The sequence below is a fragment of the Rattus rattus genome, chromosome 3 (assembly GCF_011064425.1).
Source record: "Rattus rattus isolate New Zealand chromosome 3, Rrattus_CSIRO_v1, whole genome shotgun sequence".
NCBI classification, from domain to species: Eukaryota; Metazoa; Chordata; class Mammalia; order Rodentia; family Muridae; genus Rattus; species Rattus rattus.
The window spans coordinates 129,672,197-129,695,673 of record NC_046156.1 but is presented as its reverse complement, the minus strand read 5'-3'; the positions used below and the strand labels follow the sequence as shown (position 1 = coordinate 129,695,673).

The 23,477-nt window shown below is 38.1% G+C and overlaps 1 protein-coding gene and 1 pseudogene across 1 annotated transcript in view; one reads left to right on the top strand and one right to left on the bottom strand.

Moving 5' to 3' along the window:
- Naaladl2 (N-acetylated alpha-linked acidic dipeptidase like 2) overlaps window positions 1-23,477 on the bottom strand; it is an 890,024-nt gene that overhangs the window by 776,684 nt on the left and 89,863 nt on the right. The gene's annotated exons all lie outside the window — the stretch shown is intronic.
- LOC116896996 lies at window positions 106-23,295 on the top strand (annotated as a pseudogene).

Sequence of the window (23,477 nt, the reverse complement as noted above, 5' to 3'; positions counted from 1 at the left end):
AGGGTATATATTTATTAAAGCCCATACCATTAGAATTTAAAGTAACATTCTTCTCATTTTGGTCTTTCTAAGAAAAACATTTATTAAATTTCTGTTATAAGCAAAATGCAGAAGAAAGACAACACAGTGAAGAGAAAGAAAGGTAAAAAGTCGTAGGAGAAACCATTGTATTCAGCCTCCATAACTAGAAAATATTTTCACTTGAAATATAAGAGATGTGAGGGTTACCTTAATAATCAATTTGACTGTATTTAGAATCAAGAAGCAGATACAATTTTGGCCCTGTATATGAGGGTGTTTCTGTAGAGGCTTAACTGGTTAGAGAGGGAAGACTCGCTCTAAAGGTAGGCACCACCATCTCAGCACCTGGATCGCAGCTGACCGCAGAGGCAAAAGCATATCATCTCAGCGTCAACATGTAAGTCTCTCTGCTTCCTGATTGTGCATGGAGCATAGCTCATGCTCCTGCCACCTTCTACACCATGGTGTCTATCTCTGCAGTCCACAAGCCAAAAATAAACAATTCCTTCCTCACACTGCTTTTTCAGGCATGCTATCACAGTAATGACATAGCTAACTTACACAGGTCTTGTGGGCTGTTTCACAAGAATTGCATCAATGTTGTTACTGTGCATGAGACTTATACTTTCACACCCAGAAATAATGGGATCATAGTCACAGTTCATGGAGTTAAAACATGAGTCAGAGTTGATATTGAATTAGTGGATAGCAGTGCTATAGCTGATGTCTTAAATCACAGCTGTTTCTCAATTACAGCCCTAAGGCAAAGCAAGACTTCGACACAGAGGACTTAAGACTAAACAAATAGATGAAGGAGGAGGAGCAGGAGGAGGAAGAGGAGGAGGAGGAGGAGGAGGAGGAGGAAGAGGAGGAAGAGGAGGAAGAAGAAGAGGAGGAGGAAGAGGAGGAGGAAGAGGAAGAGGAGGAGGAAGAGGGGGAGGAAGAGGAAGAGGAGGAGGAAGAGGAGGAGGAAGAGGAGGAAGAAGAAGAAGATTGATGTAAAACATGACAAGTAAGAATTGTTAGGAACGAGTTACCATGTAAAGCGGGCTTTATTTGTTGTTGCATATTTATCAAGTAGCATCTACTGTGACACATGTGTCTGGTTTTTACCATCATAATTCTCAGTATTACAAAGAGTACTGACAGAAGGATCCATTTTTATTTTATTTACAATTAGATGAGATGTGTACACTGCAGATATTTCCTTAAGTAGGTGCTAGCATAGCATGTAGGAAGCCCTGGGCTTAGTCTCTGAAAGGCAGAAAACATAGGTATGATGTTAAGACCTGTAAGTCCAGTATTCTTCTCACGCATTGGCAAAAGAATAAATAGTTTAAGATAATTCTCAGCTACATAGTAACCTGGAGGCAGTCTGAAATACATAACTTTTCCAAAATATTACACAATGAACAACATCCACACAAAACAGAATGTATCGCTCATCCTTGTCTGAATGTAGATTTATGTTATGGATTTTTACAGTCATAGTTCATTAATGTACCTAACCAGGACAAATAAGCTTTGTTGAAAGCTTCCTGTAACATTTTAGGTACTCAGAGCCACTGGAGAAGCATTGTTAGCATAGAGATTCATTCAGTTTGCTTTCCTGTTCTTACATTTTCTACCTGTTTATTTAGGTATGAAAATGAAAATACTAATTAACTTGTGTAAAGCAGGAATTCATCTGAAAACAAAGAAGGCATTCCATATTCCAGAGTCAGCATTTTCTTCAAGAAAAAGGTTTAGTTAAGACGAACCGTCACAAACTTAACACACCCAGTCTAGTCCAGAGGCTGCCGTGGAAAGTCTGTGTCCTCGGCTGCTCATTCCTACTCTATAGGATTCACAAAGCACGGATGAGACAGTATGTTGAGGGGAAAAATTACACACCCAGATGCAGGACAAGGGCCTGAAAATCAGGAAGGACTAAGGGGAACATTGGGAATGGTACCTTTCAGAGTAAAAGAGCAAACCATCTTCACACTTTTTTAAACCTATCACACAATAGATAAGGTATCAACTGCATCCCCAGCAACATCAGGTTGCATCACATGAAAATAGCTACAGAACAACCATCATGTCAGCATCTTAATTGTGTGCTGTGATACAAAACTGGAAGCAATTGCCATGCTGCCTGCTCATACAGCACTCGCTGTATTTTCTTTTACACAATCTAAAGATGACATGTAATTCAGCAAATTAAAGTTGCTTTTCTTCTCAGACACACTCCCCTGGAACCTAATAAAACTCCAATTATTTATTTATGTATTTATTATTATTTTCTCTCTAAAAGTTTTTTTCAGTTGACAGAAATGTATGTATTCTGAAGATAATATTATTTTTGTATTTGTATACATTATAGAATGGTTGGCATAAGCTAACTGGCAATCTTGGCCTCATATAGTGACATGGAAAACACACGGTGAGTTATTACAACAACAGATTATCATTGGCTACTGCAAACATGCTCCCCCACGAATCTCCAGAGCTTGATCCTATCACCTAGCTGAAACTGGGCGCCCTATAACCAACTACTTCTCCTTCCTTCCTAAGCATCCCCTTCCCCAGCCCTTACTAACCAGCCTTAACTCTACATCTGTAACTGCAATTGTTTTTAGTTTACACACATATGTAAGGTATCGAAGTATTTTCCTGTTTAGCCTCTTTTATAGAATATAATTTCCTCCAGAACTTCTGGTGTTTACCTTACTTTAGCCCTAGTGGTCCAATGTTTTATCTATTAAATTGTTCTGACTCTTTTAACGTGTGTGGTTGAGTTCTAGAATAAAAATGATCAATGAGATGTTTTTAGTAGATCTATGGCAAGATATTTTCTCTTGACACAGCTTGGAAGTGATTGAATATCTAAGAAAATTAAGTCACTATTTGATGAATGGGCTCTCTGAAGACCCTTGATATCCAAGAATTCAGATGAACCAAAACACTGAAAACTGGACATATTAAACATGTACTGATGTTTATGTGTCCACTGATCTCAGAAAAGGCATTTAGGTGCTTCTGTATTCTATAGAAAATCAATCTGGTACACTTACAGTGATCTGCTACACTTAAATGCAGACTTAGCTCCTGGCAGATCAATTGTTGTAAGGATTTGGTGGTAGTTTCTCTAAAATAGAGAGTGACCCCTGCTTCCTGACAGCTGAGCAAATCCCCAGCACATACAATGACTGTGTTAGGATTACAGACCTGCAAAGATGGTCGGTCCCCAGCTCACATATTTGCTTTAATAGATGACAAAAATCACAGTGGCAGTGTTACTTCCTCACCTCCCTCTTCTAAGAGCACAAAGTATACCAGACAACAAATTGAAAGTCCACCAAAACAAATTTTATAATTGTATTCCCTTATTACTATATGCTCAAAATACACGAAGTAAGTTCAAGACTATAATCACAACTTAAGTGTAACATTCCCAGATGGCCAAGAGAGGAAGACAAAGAGTTTGAGGAGGCCAGTTTGAGTTATAGAGAGTAACTCAGTCACAAAGTAAGATCATTGTAAATTGCAGCACAAAAATCCAAAATAACTTTAAGAAAATATGCCTCATCATTTTGCAGAATCATTTCAAAACTTAAATATTATTTGCAAAAATATTCTGACTCTAATTCATCATGAAATTGTTGGAATGCCTTTGGCTGTCATGTTTATACACACATCTATTTTCTCATGCTGAATAAAATATTACCACAGATGTACAGCTTAAGGTGAGATGTGTTTATCAATGCAGCTTCAGTGGGCCTCACAATTGGGTTTTGCTCAGCTTATCTGTCCTCCAGGGGTCTACAAAGTTATAATCAAGGTAGGACTCATTACATTGAGGTATTTGGATGTACAAACACCGTTTTGAGTTCATTCAGCTTGCTATCTCTATTTAATTTCTTATAAGGTACAGTTGAGATCTCTCATTTTTGTTTGCAATTTCATGAAGATTAAAGTCAGCAGGTACAACCTGTGAACAATCCCTCACCAGAAGGCTGTTAGACATGAGCCATAATCCTAACAGGCATTACTATAAAGGCATAACACTAAATATTGACATTCAAAGGCCCTACAGTTTAAAATCTCCAAATTACGATTCTAATGAAATTAAAATCTCCTGAATTGACAGTTCTTTGCACTTTAAAGATTTTTGTGAACCATATAAAAACACGAGAGGACACCTTATTCACTTCAGCCAATTAATACTAGCATACTGAATAAACATATATATATATACATAAATATAAATGACAATCAAAAAGTGTAATTTAAGAACACATAAATATTCACTAAGAAATATAAGAGGAAAGTATAAACATGAAATTCTTAAGTTGTGAGGTAGGTAGTACATGCCTTTAATCTCAGAACTCAGGAGACAGAGGCAGGTAGATTTTTATAAGTCTCAGGCCACTGTGACTATAAAGTAAGTCCTAGGCTAGCCAAGGTTTCACAGTGAGATCCTATTTCAGAAGGAGGGAAGGAAGAAGGAAGGGAGGGAAGGAGGGAGGAAGGGAAGGAGGGAGGGAAGGGCAGGGAGATAGGGGGTTGATTTAGGTTATCCTCCATGGTATTTCAGATGAACATAGTGATAAAGCTGAGTGCAAATTATTAAAGTCTCTGGAAAGACTGAGCAAGCAGTAAAGGGGTCACTGTCACACGTACAACACTCAAAGAGCTTAAATCCTGAGATATGCTATTTTTCACAACTTCAGAAGTTTTGCCTTAACCAGTGGATTCCAGAGTTTTAAAATACATATATATTTTACCAATAGTCAATGTTACGATAATGAACTCTCGTAGTTTCAAGTGTAAAAAATGTACAAAATTAACAGGAACTCCAAATTTTTGTATGATTGAAACTTCCAGCATTGGCAAAAGCATACAGAATTAAAATATTTAACATAATTGATTTCAGAAAATATCACTGACAATGAAAATCACTGGAAAAAAACAAAAAATTCAAGCAAAATTTGACATATTAAAATGTATTACAAGGATAGGTTGAGTGTAATTTCATATAGATAATCCAAAAGAGTTTGCCAACTTTTAAGATCCCTAACCAATTTGAGGGTCATTTACTAATAGCAGTGAGAGAGTGCTTGGTTGGAGTGGGGATTAAATCATGCTTGTTTCCAGAGAATGCATCCATTCAGCAATTGCTCTCCATGGGGCTGCTTCCTCCCTGTATTCCACTGTAACCCACATTAATGTCACCTGTAAGCAGCTTCTCAGAAGCATGAAAGCCATGCCCCCGCATTTTCCAGGTTTGCTCTGCCTAGCATGGTACAACTCTACCTTGCTTCTGAACAGTGGCCTGCAACTTTGGATAAAAGCTCATAGCCTGACTCAGGCTAAACCTTCTTACAGCTCACCCTGGAATTGAGCTAAGAAGTGACCTTGCTGTGAATTAAGCAGAGCCCCAAATTCATATATCCAACCAGTACCTGGCTCCTTTCTCGTGTAGCCTCCCTCACTCCCTACTCCCTTCCATGTCCCTAATTCTTTCCCCTCCCTCTATCTCACCTCTTCTTGTTTCTCATTCTTCTCAAGAAGATTTACATTTTATTTTATGGCCTGAATGTATGTCTGCACACCATGTATAAGAAGTATTTGTGGAGGCTACAGAAGGAGTCTGGATTCCTGGAACTGGAATTAAGAAGGATTGCATGGGAAGTGTATATGCTGGGAACCAGGAATCTCTACAAAGGCAGCAAGTGCCATTAACCAGTGATCCTGACTCCAGCCCATTTTCTTCAGCATTAAGCAAACTGCTCTCCAGTCTCTCAGAGCAATCCTCACCTTCCCTGTGACAGACTGTTATGCTACCTGCATATGAAATTCTCTTTCTGTCTAATGCTTTCCTTCTCATTTCAGGGCCCAATTACCACCTTGATTCCCTCTCATGCGAATAATTCACTGTGGGCTAAATTATGTCTCAGTTTTCTTTCTGTTCTTTGGGAGGATAACCATTTGGGGATCTTACCTATGCAAGTGTTGATGTTTTGAGATTTCAGCCTTTCAGATTACAGTGTGCGAGTGTATCTTTAAGGAGTATACTCAAAAGTGTTCAGTGTTACCTCCCCTTTGGAAGGACAGTAAAATCAGTCTTTGACATGGGATCTCTCTCCAGTTACTTTGATTGGCCTATCTTTACTCTTCACACGCAATGGCCTCGTTAAAAAATTTGGTACATCTACACAATGGAGTTCTACTCAGCTATCAAACACAATGACTTCATGGAATTCATAGGCAAATGGAATAAACTAGAAAATATCATCCTGAGTGAGGTAACCCAATCACAGAAAAACACGCTTGGTATCCACTCATTGATAAGTAGATATTAGCCAAAAAGCTCAAATTACCCAAGATGCAATCCACAGACCACAGGAAGCTTAAGAAGAAGGATGACCAAAATGTGGATGCTCCCATTCCTTCTTAAAAGGAGGGAAAATATACATAGGAGGGGATATTGGGGCAAAGTTTAGAGCAGCGACTAAGGAATGCCCATTCAGACCTGACCCACATGTGGCCTATATATATATATACACAGCCACCAAGAGTGGATAAGACTGATGAAGCTAGACATTGCATGCTGAAAGGGACAGGATATTGTTCTCTCCTGAGAGACACATCCAGAGCATGTCCAATACAGAGGTCAATGCTAGCAGCAAACCACTGAACTGAGAATAGGACCCCCTTGGGGGAATTAGAGGAAGTATTGAAAGAGTTGAAGGAGCTTGCAACCCCATAAAAAACAATGTCAACCAACCAGAGCTTCCAGGGACTAAACCATTACCGATAGGCTATACATGGACTGACCCTGGGCTCCATCTGCATATGTAGCAGTGAATAGACTTGTTGGGGCATCAGGAAAAGGGGAAGCCCTTGGTCCTGCCAAGGTTGTGCAGGGGAATATGGGGGGGGGCAATGAGGGGGATGTATAGGGGGAATTACCTGTATGGGGCCTCCCCATACAGGTAGGGGAGAGAATGAGGCCTTATGGACAAAAAACTGCAAAGGGGAGTAACCTCTGAAATGTAAGTAAAGAAACATATCTAATAAAAAATTTAAAAAAAAGATGGTATTTATCACAGTCGCAGTTCAAGGGTAGCATTTGATCCAGGTTAGCATAACAGGAGGTTGGAGTTTGGCAGTCTGATTTGCACTGTGACCAAGAATGCAGTTCATATGGAAGCCTGTGGGACTTATTTCCATGGGGACTTTAGGAATTTTTCTTTCCTCATACTATTATTACTGTCACCAGCAGTCACTGGTAGACAAATCTAATGATAGAAGTCAGCTTGGGGGAGCTACTGAGTCATTCACAGAGGAGGGAGAACAGAAGCCTAAATGTTGGTGTGCTGTCTGTCTGCTGGTGCTGTGCTATGTCACAATCCCTATATTAAGGAAGGACAGATGGTAACCTCATGCTACCATCACTTCCGTAGGAAACTGGCAAATAGTTTCTTTTTAAAGGGCAACTAATTCATTAATACCAAACTGACTGTCGAGAAAATGTTTCTACAAGTTTCAGCATTACCAAACTTTCAAAACTGAATTCTATTTTGAAGCTCAAAGTATTTATTTTTTTTAAAAAAAGTCCTCTGAAATCTGAATAATTAGGCAGCTGGTCGCACTACACACATCCCAAGAAAAATATACCTCAAACACTTTGCCTTTCTTCTTCCTCACTTCCTCTCTCTTTCTTTACCCCTAGCCATCTGCCTTACTAATTACTAAAATGATGAATAGTAATACATAGATGAAATTAATGTTCAGGTGAACAGATCTTATCTTCTAAACAAACCATTATGACAGTCAGCAACACAAGGTTACTCACAATACAAGAGGCATTATCTGCACTTTGAAACAGAAAAGAAGAAATTAATAGGTGAAAAGGGAAAAATAAGAAATGTGGTCTCCCATGAAAAGGTGACCAGGGTGAACCAACTCTATCACACTGTCCTCTGACCTGGCACACAAATCCTGTCTCCATGATGCATTCTCTTACACAACAAATTAACAAACAAACAATTAGTGGGAAGATATTAAATTAAAAGCAGAAAAAGGGAATCTTGAAAGGCAACAAAGTGAAGAAACTAAAAAATAGTAATACAATACATTAAGGGGAATAAAATTTAAAAATAAAAGTTCTTTTAAAAGGTATAAACTGAAGCCTAACCCTGCAGAGACATGCTAAGACAGGGCAGAGGGGATACTTCAGGGGCCCCAGCCTCTCAGAGGAGAAGGGGAGGAGGGGTGGAAAGGGACTTTTGGAGTGGGCAGTATTTGGAATGTAAATAACGATGATGATGAAGATGATGATGATGATGATGATGATGATGATGATGATGATGATAATAATAATAATAATAAAATAAAGAAATATGGTCTTTCTATAAAGATCAAACATTTTCTCACACCATCCTATTGTCCACTACTGATTCAGAATCCATTTTTATGGCCAATGCTATCTTTAAAAAAGCACTGTAAAGTTGCTATGTGCAACTATGATAAAGTTATTTCAGCAGTGACCCTTACTCTGTACATATGAGTGAGGGAACCATAATACACTGGACGTCTTTTTGACAATACTAGGCAAATAGCTTAAAGTTGTTTTTATTTTAAAGCAACAACAAGGAAAGTTCTTTGTCATGCATCTTCTTTCATTTGTGTTTCAGTCCATTTGAGGAAACTCTGAAAGCATCTGTCTTGTAAAGTTAGGAAATGACATTCAAATATATCTTAATGCTTATAAAACTTTAACTATTTTAACGGGTCACTCACTCAATCACTGGAAAGAATTTCCCTGGGGTGTCCACTTAGCTTTCAAATATATTAAATCTTTTGCTATCTGGAGTCCAAAATGACAAATGTAAATCAGAATAAAAACATTCAACTAATAAAAAGATGTAAATTTTAACTTAGGAAAGTAAATGGTTTTTCTACAGACATCATACAAATGAAACAAAATTATAAACTATATCTCACAAACCAATGTCAAATAGAGTAATAACATTAATCTTAAAGACCAGGATACATAAAAGTGATATAAATACATGTCACTTACTACAAACAGACAATAACTTCAAGCTTAGTAAGACTGAGGAAACTATACTATTTTCCCTCCCAATACTTTAATCTTAACCATTATTATTAAAGTAAAAGCAATTGTTCTTTCTTATAATAAAGAGCAAATAAAATAGAGGGAAATGTTAAACTAAATTAAACCTGGCTTTTTCAAATAATTACATCTTCAAAATTGTTTTTAGAATGAAAAAGAGGTTATAACTTTCTGTTAAAGATATTTAGGGCTTTACAATGAAGGCAAAGCAAGCATTTGTATTAGTAAGCCAAAGAACAGTCTAGAAACAGAGGTTGACTGCACCCCCAAGATCTCTCAAACACTGGACCACCAGCCAGGCAGCATACACCAGCAGATATGAGGCCCCCAACACATATACAGCAGAGGACTGATGGGTCTTGGTTCAGTCAGAACCCTCAAAAGACTGGAGGCCCCAAGGAGTGGGGAGGTCTGGTTTGTTGGGGCTGAGAGTGACAGTTTTGTGGAGATTGGGGAGGAGGTATGGAATATGGAACAGTTAGAGGGTGGACAGGGAAGGGGAATAAAATCTGGAGTTTAAAAAATTAAATAAATTTTTTAAAAAGAAATAAATAAAACAGAGCTTAAAAGGAATTTGATGGAGTGTAGAAATGTACAACCACTTTAGAAATCATTTTGGAGTTCTCTCAGAAAACTAGGAATAGTTCTCTCTCAAGACTCAGTTATACCACTCCTCAGCATATACCCAAAAGATGCTCCACCATCCCACAATTACACTTAAGCTTGCTCAACTATGTTAATAGCAGCTTTTTTTAATAATCAAAAACTGGAAAAAAAAATAGATGTTCCTCAACTGAAGAATGGATAAAGAAAATACTATTCAGCTCAGAAAAATAAAGACATCACAAATTTTGCACGCAAATGGATGGAATTTGAGAACATCATCCTGAATGAGGTAACCCAACCCAAAAGTATATGCATGATATGTATTCACTTATAAGTAGATATGAGCCATAAAGTACAGGATGCCCATGATATGCTACACAGACCCAAAGAAGCTCAAAATAAAGGAAAATCCAATTGAGGATGCTTGAATCTCACTTAGAAGGGAGACTAAAATACTTTTAAGAGACAGGTAGAGGGAGGAAACTAGAAGCGAGAGGGTATGGAGAAGCAAATGGGAAACTTCAGGTTCAGGTGAGGGAGAAGGACAGGAGAGTTGACCCAGGTGACCATGAGAATAAATGGAAATCAGCAATGGACAAGGGTATTGAGGTAGGGGGATCTGCAGGGTGAGACAAAGACCTGGGATAAGGGAGGCCCCCAAGAATCAGTGGGGTAACCTTATCTATTACTCACAGTATTGGGGATATAAAACCTGAAGAGTTCACTTCCTTGAGCTAGGCAGGATCCCAATGGAGCAATAGAGACACCAACGACACCAATGACTCCAACATACCCACAAACCATTGGACCCAACATTCTTACCTGTCTATAAGAAATGCAGACACAGGGGATACAGTAGAGACTGAGGGAATGACCAACCAATAATCGGCCCAACTTAAGACCCATCCCATGGGCAATTATTTATCCCTGACATGATGAATGATACTCTTTTATGCTTACAGAGAGGAGTCTATTATGACTGTCCTCTGAGAGTCTCCACCCAGCATCTGACTCAGACAGATGCAGACACCCACAGCCAAACTGTATGGGTCTTGGGTATTCTTAAGGAAGAATAAGAGAAAGGATTGTAGGACCAGGAATGGATCAGAACTCCACAGGAAGAACAACAGAATCAACTAACATGGACCCATGGGGCTCTCTGAGACTGAATTACCAACCAAAGACTCGTTGCAAATAAGTAGTAGATGTGCATGCAGCATGGTCTCCTTGTGGGTTCCAAACAACTGGAGCTGGAGACTATCCCAAAAGCTTTTGCCTGTATATGGGATATGACTTTCTAGCTAGGCTGCCTTGTCTAGCCTCAGTGGGAGAAGATGCACCTTGCCTGGCAAAGGCTTGATGTGCCAGGGAGGGGGGTGGAAACCCAGGGGCTCCCTCCTGCTCAGAGGATGGGGTAAAGGTTTGTGGGAGGGTTGACCTGGAGGGGGCAGTGAGCAGGATGGGTATGAGTACCTAAATAAATACATAAATAAACAATGGTGAGTTAAAAACAAAAAATAAAACAATAACAACAAAAACAAAGAAACAAAAGTATTTGACATATCTGGGAGAAGACAATCCAAATAGTTCATTCAACAAAAATGTTTCTATATGAACTGAACCTAAATTTCTATTTTTATAAACTAGTGTCTAGGAAACAATTTGAGTATGAATTTCATTAAGGGATAGGTGCTTTAATGAGGCCCTTCAGGCTAAGTAAGATCTCAGGTGTGTTCTGATCCTATACACTAGTGTCTTCCAAATAGCAGGAGATCAAACATGCAAGTGCTAAGAAGAACCAGCCTGAGGACCTGGACAAGGCTTATCTTCAAAGAATACGAGAGTCCGCAGGAAAATTAAGCATGGTGACATGCTAACACTGTGGCCTCAGACTGCTAACCTCCACAACTACATATATACATATTCACACATACACACACACGTGAGTGTGTGTGTGTGTGTGTGTGTACACGTGTACAAGTATGTATTTTGTGTATGTGCAGGTAGCTGTTGTAACCAGGAAACATCATCAGATTTTCTAGAACTAGGTATACAGGTGGTTGCTAGGCAGCATATGTGGTTGCTGCAAGAACAGTACCTGCTTTTATCCTCTGTACTGTCTTTCAAGCCTCTGAGTTAAACCCTAGAAGCCTCCATCTTGTGCTATATTGTTAGGACATTGCTACTAAGCAAACTACTCCAAATTATTGAAAAATATAATGGTAGATTTAATAAACGTAACATAACAAATTTTGAATTCATTGTGTGTTTCCCCTGTGGAGTGAATTTAAATATGGAGTAACTGTTTCTATGGGGCTAAGGGGGTTAAGGAATGAACTTTGGCTGTGAACAAAACAACATGGAGTGATGGAGAATACAGCTTACCAGGGAACTCACATGAGGATGCTGCCACTGCTGTGTCTCAGCATTGATAAGTAGAGAAAGATAACTTCCATATGAATATAGCTTACTGGCCATATTGAAACAGAACTTAAATCAGAGAGTCGAGTTGTTTGGTCATGGAATCTACATGTATTTCTTTTTAATGAACAATTAAATGCTTGATCTAGCTTTAGAACATTTTTTTTAAAACAAATGTAGTCATCCTTCTTAGACATCATCTTCTCAAATCTATTTGTTAGAGTAAAAATATGTCATCAAATTAACACCTGTTAAGATCAAGGGGGACGTTGACTCTGATTTTATTTGATCTATAGACTTTCAGTAAATAATCTCATTTTGGAGGGGGGGAGATAAACTTCTATTCTTACCTTTTGAGAGTTTTTGACTTGATGGGAGAATTGAACTGATATAAGAAGATCAATAAAAGTAATGCATACAGATTTGGTAAAGTGTGGAATCTGTGAAAAGAGATCTCTCATAAAGAATGGAAAATGAAAGACAGAATTCAACAGGTGCATTCTGAGTTGGTCCCAGTGGTAAATCGTGCACATGCTACAAAGCAGTGCCACTTATGATAGATGGGTCAGTAATTGAGCAACTGGCCCTAATGATTAGATTCCTGGGAAGAGCTTATCTTTGGAAACTTTCTTGCCTGTTTCCCCTATCACTCAAGGATGCCTTCTTTGTGGTGTTGTGAGAGCATCTCTGTATTCTTTGTTTTTAAGGAGCACATGATAAAAGTAACATGTCAAGTGGCATATTTTGTAGTGGCCTGTTCCCCACTCTATCATGCCTATTGAGCAAACACTCTTCTAGGCACAGAGGATGATTATGGAGACACCACATACACCAAAATCCCTCCTTTCAAGGAATGTTTCCATAGTTGGAGAAATGGTAACAACATTTACATACATCACTTGAAAGTTTAGGTTTTACGTTTTTTTTTTTTCTTTTTCTGTAGGAGCACAATTTCACATTTCTCTATTTATTCTCTATGCATTACACTGTTTCAATTTCTGCTTCATAAAAACAATAGCATTATATGTGAGTCTAGCCAGGGCAATTTATAGAAGTCATAATCAACAGCCTTTTCTATTTGTCTATTTCATTATTATGCCTCCCCCAAAGGATATGGTTATTTGGAGTTAAGACAAATGGAGGGGAGAGGGGGAAGCAGGAAAAGAGAGAGTAGATTTGTGGGAGAATGTCACCTTGGCTTGACTCAGAATTCTATAATGGTTACTTTAGGAAGTCATCTGGGAGGGCATTTTCAGAGAGGCTTAACTGAAGTCACCTTAAATTTGATGGTACCACAGTCACTGTGCTGTTGCTGAGAAGACAGCATTACAAAGGCAACTCTTAGAAAATAATGTACTGGCAGCTTCCTGGCAGTTTCAGATGTTCGTGCATTATTGTGACAGAGAGCACGCCCACAGTTATGCCATTGGAGTGGTAGTTGAGATTATCCTGATCCACATGCAACAGGAAGAGGGAAAAGTGGGCCTGGCTTGGACTTGAAACCTCAAAGCCTATCCTCACTGACACTAATGCCTAAAAAGCCAAACCTCCTAATCATACCCAAGAAATGCTATTCCCTGATTTATAAGAATTTAAATATATGAAGCTACAGGGATCATTCTTATTCAATCCTCCAAAGGTTGGAAGAACTCAGAATCAAGGATCAGAGACAACATAAAAGAAGGAAAAGGAAGAAGTCAGCTGAAATCAGTAGTCATTCTTACTGCCACAAGGCTATTCCATGGCTTCTCTGCCATAAGAGACTACATCCCCTTAAATATAAAACAGTATTTTTCTCCTTTAAGTTATTTCCATCGAGATATTTGATCTCAGCAACAAGAAAAAAAAAAACCGAGACCAATGATCACCCCAGCCTAAAACCATTAAGGCAGAAGCAGTAAGGGGAAGAAATAGTAATGTAGATTTGAGAAACCCTGATAGAAAGGAAAAAAATACCACGATTCACAAACAGATGGAGGAGCAATGAGAGGATGGCACATGATGCAGCTACTCATGGAATGTAGGAATGTAGGGAATGTCCATAATGAGCAGGTAGAGGAAATAGAGAAATTTGCATTTCTGTTCCTTTTTAAGGTACAGGGACAGCTTGAGGAGCCCTGAGGATTTTCTCGGATGCTATTACGGTGATTGTTGTCTGCCACTGATGGCTTTTCTGCTATCACCTGACAACCCACACACTGTTGAGTGTGTTAATGCCTAACTCTGTGTTCGAATATATGAATCATTATGAATTTTCTTCATAGGTTTCACCAGTCTTCTGTCATAAAAGTTCATGTTGATTTTAAGATGAGGTTGAGGTAAGTTGAAGCTTACTAAATATTGGTAAATGACCGCTAATGTCAGAGCAGTATTTAGCTGGACCTCAATGAATTTCTGTATCTACTGATTTAGAAAATATAGATAATAAGTTCCTTTATGCACATGAGTGTGTAAAACAGATACACTGCATAGTGTGAAAACATTGGAAATTAGCTTTCATATCAGTCGATGATAATTCAACTCTGGGAAAGAATTAGACTACACTGTAAATTTTGATATGTCTGCCCATACTAATAAAAAAAATCCAAGTTATTTTTCCCCAAATATTGAACTTTTTGTATTCAATGACTCCAGTAGAGAAAATTATCATTTTAAACTTTTTAAATGCTGCACATGAAAGGAATTTTAGAAATTATTTAATAAATTATATGTAGATTTGACTTGTGGTGAAAAGTTGAAACTTATCTACTAACTGGACAATTCAAAATGGTAAACAAAGAGCTATAATCTGTGAATACAGCTTGGTTTATGCTTTTACATTTCTTATAAACCATAAGGGAGAATACAGATAATCATAAAATCAGTATTGACTAAAGTTTGATAGGGACTATGAAAAACTTCAGGTAAATACCATATAAGAGAGGCATAATTTAGACAGTGTTATCAGAACAGTCCTTTTGTGAAAAGATTAAACTACAAAACACTGAGAAAGTGAATTTATGTTGACATCTGGAGGATATAAATAAACATCCTAAGGATAACATAAAAAATGTTTAGTTTAAAACTGCCTGCATATCTCACATCTTTAATTAAACTAGTGTGATCCACAATGCCTTCTGGACTGCAAACAGACAAGTGATTTTTTTTTTTTGATATGGAGCTGAAACATCTAGTTTTTAATCACATGGGTACCTGCCCTATAATGGTGTTGAATATTTGAGAAAGGGGTTAATGTAATAAGTGTTTGAGAAAGGGTTAAAGGTAATTAGACAAGGTAAGTACATGTGATTTATGCGACACCACACCAGTCTCTTAAATTAAGAGGTTAGTACACTCATTAACAAGTCTAAAGAACCATTAGCAGTGTGAACTAAAGAGAGTAAAAATAAAAAATCAAGGACCAACATATTACAATTAAAGTAATGGAGTTCCATGAGGGTATAGGAAAGTTCCCCCAAGCTTCTGCAGTGCCTTTATATGTCATGGATCTAATTTACCTCATTTATATTAATGAGCAGAGGATTGCACAACTATTAGCATGATTGAAAATTACATTAATGCTCAGTAAATCTATCCCTAATTATTATGATGAACGAGAAATTGATCATCTTGGACCAGATTAACAACCTAAAGCAACTGAAACAGAGCAAAAGAGCTTTTTCTTGCTAACCCAAGTCTTTAGTCATTTTTATTTAATGAAACCCTGAGCAATTTACTCATTAATGTTATATACTAATTCACTATAACCCTCCATTTACATAGATTTACATAGATTATATTTTCACATTTATGTATTGATTTGAAATAATTACTTCCAAGTGTATTAAAGTGTGGTCTTATGATTGGCTTTATGCATGTTAATGTTGCAACACGAAGCTAAGTAATGAAATCAGCCATATTTTGACTCTACCTGGTTCTAAGTCAACTCCAATATTATCTCCCTCAAAGAAAAAATAGTCATCTCTATAGTTATTAGGATTAATTAAAGTACAAGTCTTTTCTATTTATTGAAATACTATTTTTAGATGGCTTCAAAGCTATGAAATAAATAACAAGAAATCTTAGATTATTTCAATTAGTTGAGTGTCTGAGTTTTTTTTAATCTGAGACATGTGAGTTACTTCCCAAAACTTCTATTTCAAATAGGCACAGTCTTTAGGCTGAGAGGGATAAAAATGGTTTTATTACACTTTATTAATAGCTTCTGCTCCTGATAGCTGTCAATGGAAAGCTTTATATCGAGTGATACAATGTTTAATGCATAAGGTGAATAAATGGTATAAAATGTATTCTTTGATAACACAAGCAAACAAAAATACCAAAGATATTTCTCTAGACACAAAGAAAGTGTTTCTATGAAGTATAATCCCATGTTATAATAATTTTTATGTCCTGAAACAGTGGGTCTGTCTCAAACATTGCTTATCATGCTATAATTGCTAAGATCATTAAATCTTGATTATGAAATCTGTAAATTACAAAAGGTAACTTGCCGCTACACAGTGTCTTAGAGTGACAAATTAACTCACCAATATTTACTAAAGTAAATATTGCCAGGCTTCATATTTGGGCTGTGGCTTTAACAGACCATGAGATCAAACATTTTTATAGTCTTGGAGACTTTGATTTAGTTGAGAACACAGAACAGAATACTTATGAGAAAAGGAAGGAAGGAAGGAAGAAGGAAGGAAGGAAGGAAGGAAGGAAGGAAGGAAGGAAGGAAGGAAGGAAGGGAGGGAGGGGGAAGGAAGGAAGGGGGAGGAGGGAGGAGGAGGGAGGGGGAGGGAGGGTAGGAGTCCTTGGCAATATGTCGCAGGAGAAGCAATATAATGTGGAAGAGCAGGAACAGATCCAGGGGACAATACATTTTAGATGGGAGGTGTCAGAGCAGATGAGTTATTCCTATATCATTCTAGGAACACTGTGAGTCTAAAATTTAAATGGAGTTTATCACTAAATATGACCTTAAAGATTATAATCAACGATAGCATAATAAAAAGATACAATTTGGAGTCTGAACCTCAACATATTGATGTTTTTGATCTTGGCAAATTATTTATAATATAGATATGTACATAAAATTAGAAGTGGTAGGTGCCACAAAAGGAGGCTGTGTTGGAAAACTTAGCTTGGCATAAAGAATATTTTCAAAGGAAGCAACAAGACTTCTCAACAGGTAGCTTCTTGCCAAGCTTGGAAGTCTGAATTCCTTCCCTGTGACTCACATGGTAGAATCTCTCAAAAGTTGTATTCTAACGTCTACATACACCCCATATTTGCACTGAGGCAGACATGTGCATGCGTGCCGCATACACGAATGCACACAAACATAAATAAATATTAAATTAAAATCAAAAGCACTCACAGAGTGATATTCTTGCTATAATTTGTAAAAAGAGTGATGGCAACTTTGGAAGTGGATTGTCACTGTGAATCTGGGTGTGTCTATTATAATCTTAATAGTCACATCATTAATCATTGGGCTCAATGTCTGCGCTAATGTTAGTTCCTATTACTATAGTCACTCAGATGGTCCTGATGTAATTTATATGTCCCATTGATCACCTTCCAAGGGCTGAAAGTTAGACATAGACCACTTACCTCCTTCATGCCCCAATTTCTATCCAACTACCAGCTGCCTTATAGAATCTTACCTCTTGAGAGAAAATGTTGTAGTGATTGATAGGTTTAGATACATTCTAAATATGAGTGGAAGTCATGGCTTTTACAGGTCCACTAAGGGAAGGATATTTGCATGTGACGAAAAGAATGGAATCATCACTGTCCGTGGGCAGAGACCTGACATTCTGGTATGCTACAAGGAACGAAACACTGTCTCCGATTAACACTACTCAAAGAATATGACTTACCAATAGACTTGGTAAAAGGAGATTGGAGGAATTGTTAACCTCACTGTGATAATGTATTTATCCTCTAAGAAGCAGGACCTCATATAGCACCTAACTGAGCTTCCCTCACAGAGCCAGGAGATAGTACCAGCTTTCTAAGTTCTAATTACAAAAGCAACATTTTCCCCTTTTTTAATCTCTTCTTAAAATACCAAAACCCTGAGCATACGTTCCTGAACCTGCTGTTCTTTCTCTCTTTCTCTGAGTCCCTATCCGCTTTAACTCTCTTTGCTTGTTGACTTCCATACTGAACATGCCACATTACATAGACCCTGTAAAGAGACATCAGTTTCTCTCTTCCTATTTTTACCTTCTAATCTTCTAAATACCCATTGATATTTACCTCTTGATTACCCTAGACTCTAATTAAATGATCCTTGAGCTTACTCTACAGTAATGCTGGAATACCAATTCTCACTTGTCTATATTTTTACCATATAGATATTACAAGATTAGCAATTTCAAGAAAAGTTCATATAAGTACTTATTTCTCATATTTATTATATATATTATTATTATATTAAAATAATAGAACAGTATATATATACTAGTATATAATAATATATCTATTATTTTAATATTAATGGTTACCAAATCTTGATTTTCTTATATAGTTTTCAGACTTAAACTTCAGACATAAAGTTAATGTACAAATATATATCAACTTATTCATATTCAATTGGATATCTATATCTATATATCGAATTTGATCATGTGTTCACCTCCCTCTGCTTCTGTTATTTATTTTTCCTTTACACCTAACTCTAACAATCAGGTAAGTGAAGATTCTCTCTGTCTCTGTCTCTGTCTCTGTCTCTGTCTCTGTCTCTGTCTCTGCTTCTGTCTCCCTCTCCCCTCTATCTTCTTATTTTATAATATCTTCATACACTTTATTAGTATCATCAGCTCACTACTCCTCCACTGTGAATGCTTTGAGGCAACATTTTCAGTTTTATATAATAACTTCCTTATTATTAAACATTGCAATGCCCTTTTCTAATGAGATTTCACATAAGTGTCCTGGTGACCACTGTAAAACACAAAATGTACATTAGGTTAAGTGACTGCCTCATGGAAGAATCTCATTTTCCAACATGATTGTAGAAATGGCCAAGGTCATATTATAGGCCTAGGGAGCTAGAGTCTTTAAGACCAAGAGGAAACTGAATATTTTCTGGCTTAAAGTTTAAATTATGTCAAAAGTGTTTTAAGAACATTGATGCAGCAGTAACAGGGGAAATCCCGGGAAGGAAGATTAGCTAGATAACTACTATAATAATTCAGGCACCTGGTAATAATGGTCTACTCAAAGGTAGTCATAATACCCAAATGTGCTGAGTGGACTCCCTTATATTTATGATGGCGACTCTCAAATGGGCACTCACACAGCCAGACAACCCTATCGTAAATTCTATAGCACATTTATTTTCCTATTTGCCACATTAAGGCTTACATCACATTTCCTCTCCGCCCAAACCCTAGCACCACCTCTCCTTTCTCCGTATTCCCATTTCTGTGCTCACCTAATATTTCTAGAGAAAATGAATTATATGAGGATAAATTGCCCATCTTCCTTCCATAAAATCTTCCATTCGCCATGCTCTACCTTGTGAGCATCTAAGTTCTGTGAACACAACTCTCTCTGTGGGTCCTTTTCCATACCAACCCTATCCTAAAGCTTTAAGGAAGAATCCTCAGTATCTTTGAAGCCATTTTCATTGTCATTACACTAAAGCATGCCTTACTGATATTACTTCTTAACTGAACTTATTTTTTGCTAATTTCTAAATTTTTGCTACTCTTCTCTTAAGAAAATTATCAAGTCATATACATAGATCACTCTTTTTCTTTCTTTTTTTATTGGGTATTTTTTATTTAATATTCAAATGTTATTCCCTTTATGGTTTCCTGGTAATAAGGCCCATATTGCATTCCCCTTCCCTTCTTCTTTAAAGGTGTTCCTCTCCCTAACTATGACCTTTCCTGCCTCCCCACCCTGACATTACCCTATGGGGTAGGGGGAGGGTCCAGCTTTAGCAAGACCAAGAGCTTCTCCTCCCATTGGAAGGAGATGGCCAACAAGGCCATCTTCTGCTATATATGCAGCTGGAGCCATGGGTCTGTCCGTGTGTAGTCTTTGGAAGTGGTTTAGTCCCTGGGAGCTCTGGTTGGTGTTATTTTTCTTATGGGTTGCAAGCCCCTTCAGCTCCTTCAATCCTTTCTCTAATTCCTCAAATGGGGGCCCCATTCTCAGTTTAATTGTTTGCTGCTAGCATTCGCCTCTGTATTTATCATGCTCTGGCAGAGCCTCTCAGGAGACAGGTTACATCAGGCTCCTGTCATCATGTTCTTCTTGGCTTCATATATATTATCTAGTTTTGGTGGATATATATATATATATATATATATATATATATATATATATATATAGGCTGTCCCTAGATAGTGCAGGTTCTGAATGGCAATTATTTCGGTCTCTGCTTCAGTCTTTGCCTCCATATCCCCTCCTATGAATATTTTTGTTCCCTCTTTTAAGAAGGACTGAGGCATCCACACAACCACTCTGGAAATCAGTCTGGAGGTTCCTCAGAACATTGGACACTGCACTACCTGAGGACCCTGGGCATGTACCTAAATGATGTTCCAACATACAACAAACACACATGTTCCACTATGTTCATAGCAGTCTTATTAATAATAGCCAGAAGCTGGAAAGAACCCATATGCCCTTCAACAGAGGAAAGGATACAGAAAATGTGGTACATCTCCACTCTTTTTCTACTAAAATGATGGTAGACAGTCAATTTCCAAATTTCTTATCATTAAGTCCACAAGGTATAGATAGCCTTGTGGCACTTAATTTAACAAATGCTATGCAAAGCTCACAGTATGTATCTTTGGAGAACAGGTCAGAGCAAACCTCCCAGTCTCTCCCATTGGAATGTGATTTCTGACTGTGTGGAAAGACTGCCTTGTTCAAACCAGTCTTCTGGAAAGAGATTGTTGCAAGAAACTGGCATATTGCCAACCGCATTTTGGGCTTACACACAAGCTATCAAATATCTGTACCTTACCCACTGCTGCTGTGAAACCAAGCCAGAAACCAACCATTGGAAAGCTTTTGAAATTTCCCATCAACACAAATTATAAATTAAAAGATGTCTATTGGTACTGTGTTATGGCAGTGGGAGTATTTTCCAAATGGACAAAGAGTGAGTAATAAAGCCACCTCCCATTTTCTTTTCCAACCAAAGTCATTGGATATTTTCAATCATCACCACAGTAACTTGTTCCATATTTTTGAAATGCTTAATAAATGAAACACATTGGAAGTGTAAGCCTGGGAAGTGTTTATACAATTGCAATTAAAATTGATGGAATCAATGATAAGAATCCATGGTCTTAGAGACTTTCATCTTGTCATGTTTTTTGTTCTCTTTAATTTTATGTTGTAACCATTACTTCTCAAAGCATTAGATACAAAGAGTAGTAAAATATTAGTATGCAAAACTTTTCCATAAAAAGAACTCTTCTTATGGAAATCTACTTTTCTTTCAGGCTTCTTGCCATCATCACCTCACTCATCCCATGAATAAGTTATTCTGCTCCATTAAATCTTTATACTCACAAGTATTCATAGCTCTGTCATACACTGCCCTCTCTATTTTCATTACATAGCCTCAATGTGTGATTTTTTTCACTCAACACCAGGATAAATATCTACAAATCCAGAAGCAAGCATTTTGCCTGGATCCTAATAAATTGTCAATTTTACATGTACAGCCTAATTATCATCATCAAAAGAGCAGATATGGTGTCATACCTTAACTATGAGATGGGGGACTTGGCTCGTTATCCTCTCATGAATTTCAATGGACAATTGTCTGCAGAACAAAAATCTTACTACTGACAGTAACTATGGAACATCATTACTTTTCTTTTTAAATTAGTTTTTTTTTAACCTGGAAGAAAGGTTGTTCTCATTGCTAGCTTTCTGTCTAGACTGCTAACACTGGGGAAAGAGGAGATGAGTTGTCATAGAAGCCTTCTATGTTCCTCAAACAGGAGCACGAATCCTGGAGTTACATCTGGTTTCTGGCACCAGCATAGACCACAGACATCTATATGGTCTCTGGTGTCAGATTGTTCTACCGATCTCAGTATGGTCTCCTGTGTCAGTGGACATCAACCTGGGTTCAGTCTGCAGCACAAATCAGACATATCTGAATAGCCATTGGTGGCAATAAGGGCAGGGGACCGCAGCTGCAGCAGGACTACAGATGCTGACATGGTCCCTGATGATAGAAGCATAGCCAATAGACATTAGCATGGATTCAGAATGCAGCACAGACCAAGTACATTCCTATGCCCTTCAGTAGGAACTCAATCCAAGAACACCAAAGCGCATGGCTCCTGGAGAACTATGGTTATCCCATGAATCTGCAGCCTTGAGCAGTAGACCACAGATACCAAAGTAGCCTCCATGTACAGCATGGACCGCAGAGATCTTCTGAGGAGGTTCAGAACAGAAAATGAATCACTTTTCTTCTTGGACACTCTATTGTTGCTCAGGAACAGGGTGATCCAGTAGCTGGGCAACATATTCCAGACTTAGAGTGCAAGCCTCGGTCCACTGCACACCTTTTATTTGCCCTACACTTCCCTACCATTTGTGTCAGTCACCCTGAAGGCCACCAGGCTTGACCTATTCAGTTAAGATTTGTATCCAAGGGAGTTTCAGGCTGCTGCACACCACCCTGTCCTGAGTGCCTGTGGCCCCATGTCACAACTCACTGAGGTGGAGGAAAACCTGGGTGGAAATGATGCCATGTGCCCTCTGATGGGAAGCAGTGCAAACAGCACAGGCTACAGCTGCTTCAGCTGTAGGTAGATAGCTGGCAGTAGCCGGTCTCAGACCAGCCCTACTCAGTAATGGCCCAAGGCCCATCGGGAACTACTTATGTGCTTGTGGTCTGCTGGCTGAGACAGCAAGAAACTGTAGGTTTTTGGTGCACGGCCCTACTCTACTATCTTTGCTTCCAAATGTGTGAGTCCACATTTTGAAAGCATCTTTTCATATGACTTGTCCTTTGTCTTAGTTATTTTGGAACTATTGTGGGTCCTAAAGTCTGTTTTACTGCCAGGCTATCAAACCTCAGAGCCTCCATGGGTCTCTTAGACCCCTTGAAGCTCTGTGACGGGTGTTGGTAGTCTGCAGCCTCCTATGTTGTCTCTCTTCCTTTTAAAAATAAAATCGTCAACCTATTATTTTGCAGATGAAATCCTTGTCTACAAGATAGCTTTTGAAGCAACAGAAAAATAATCCATAGACTTGAATTGGAGTGGTGCTTTGGAGCACTGTGTAACGATTATCCCTACATTATTCAAGGCTT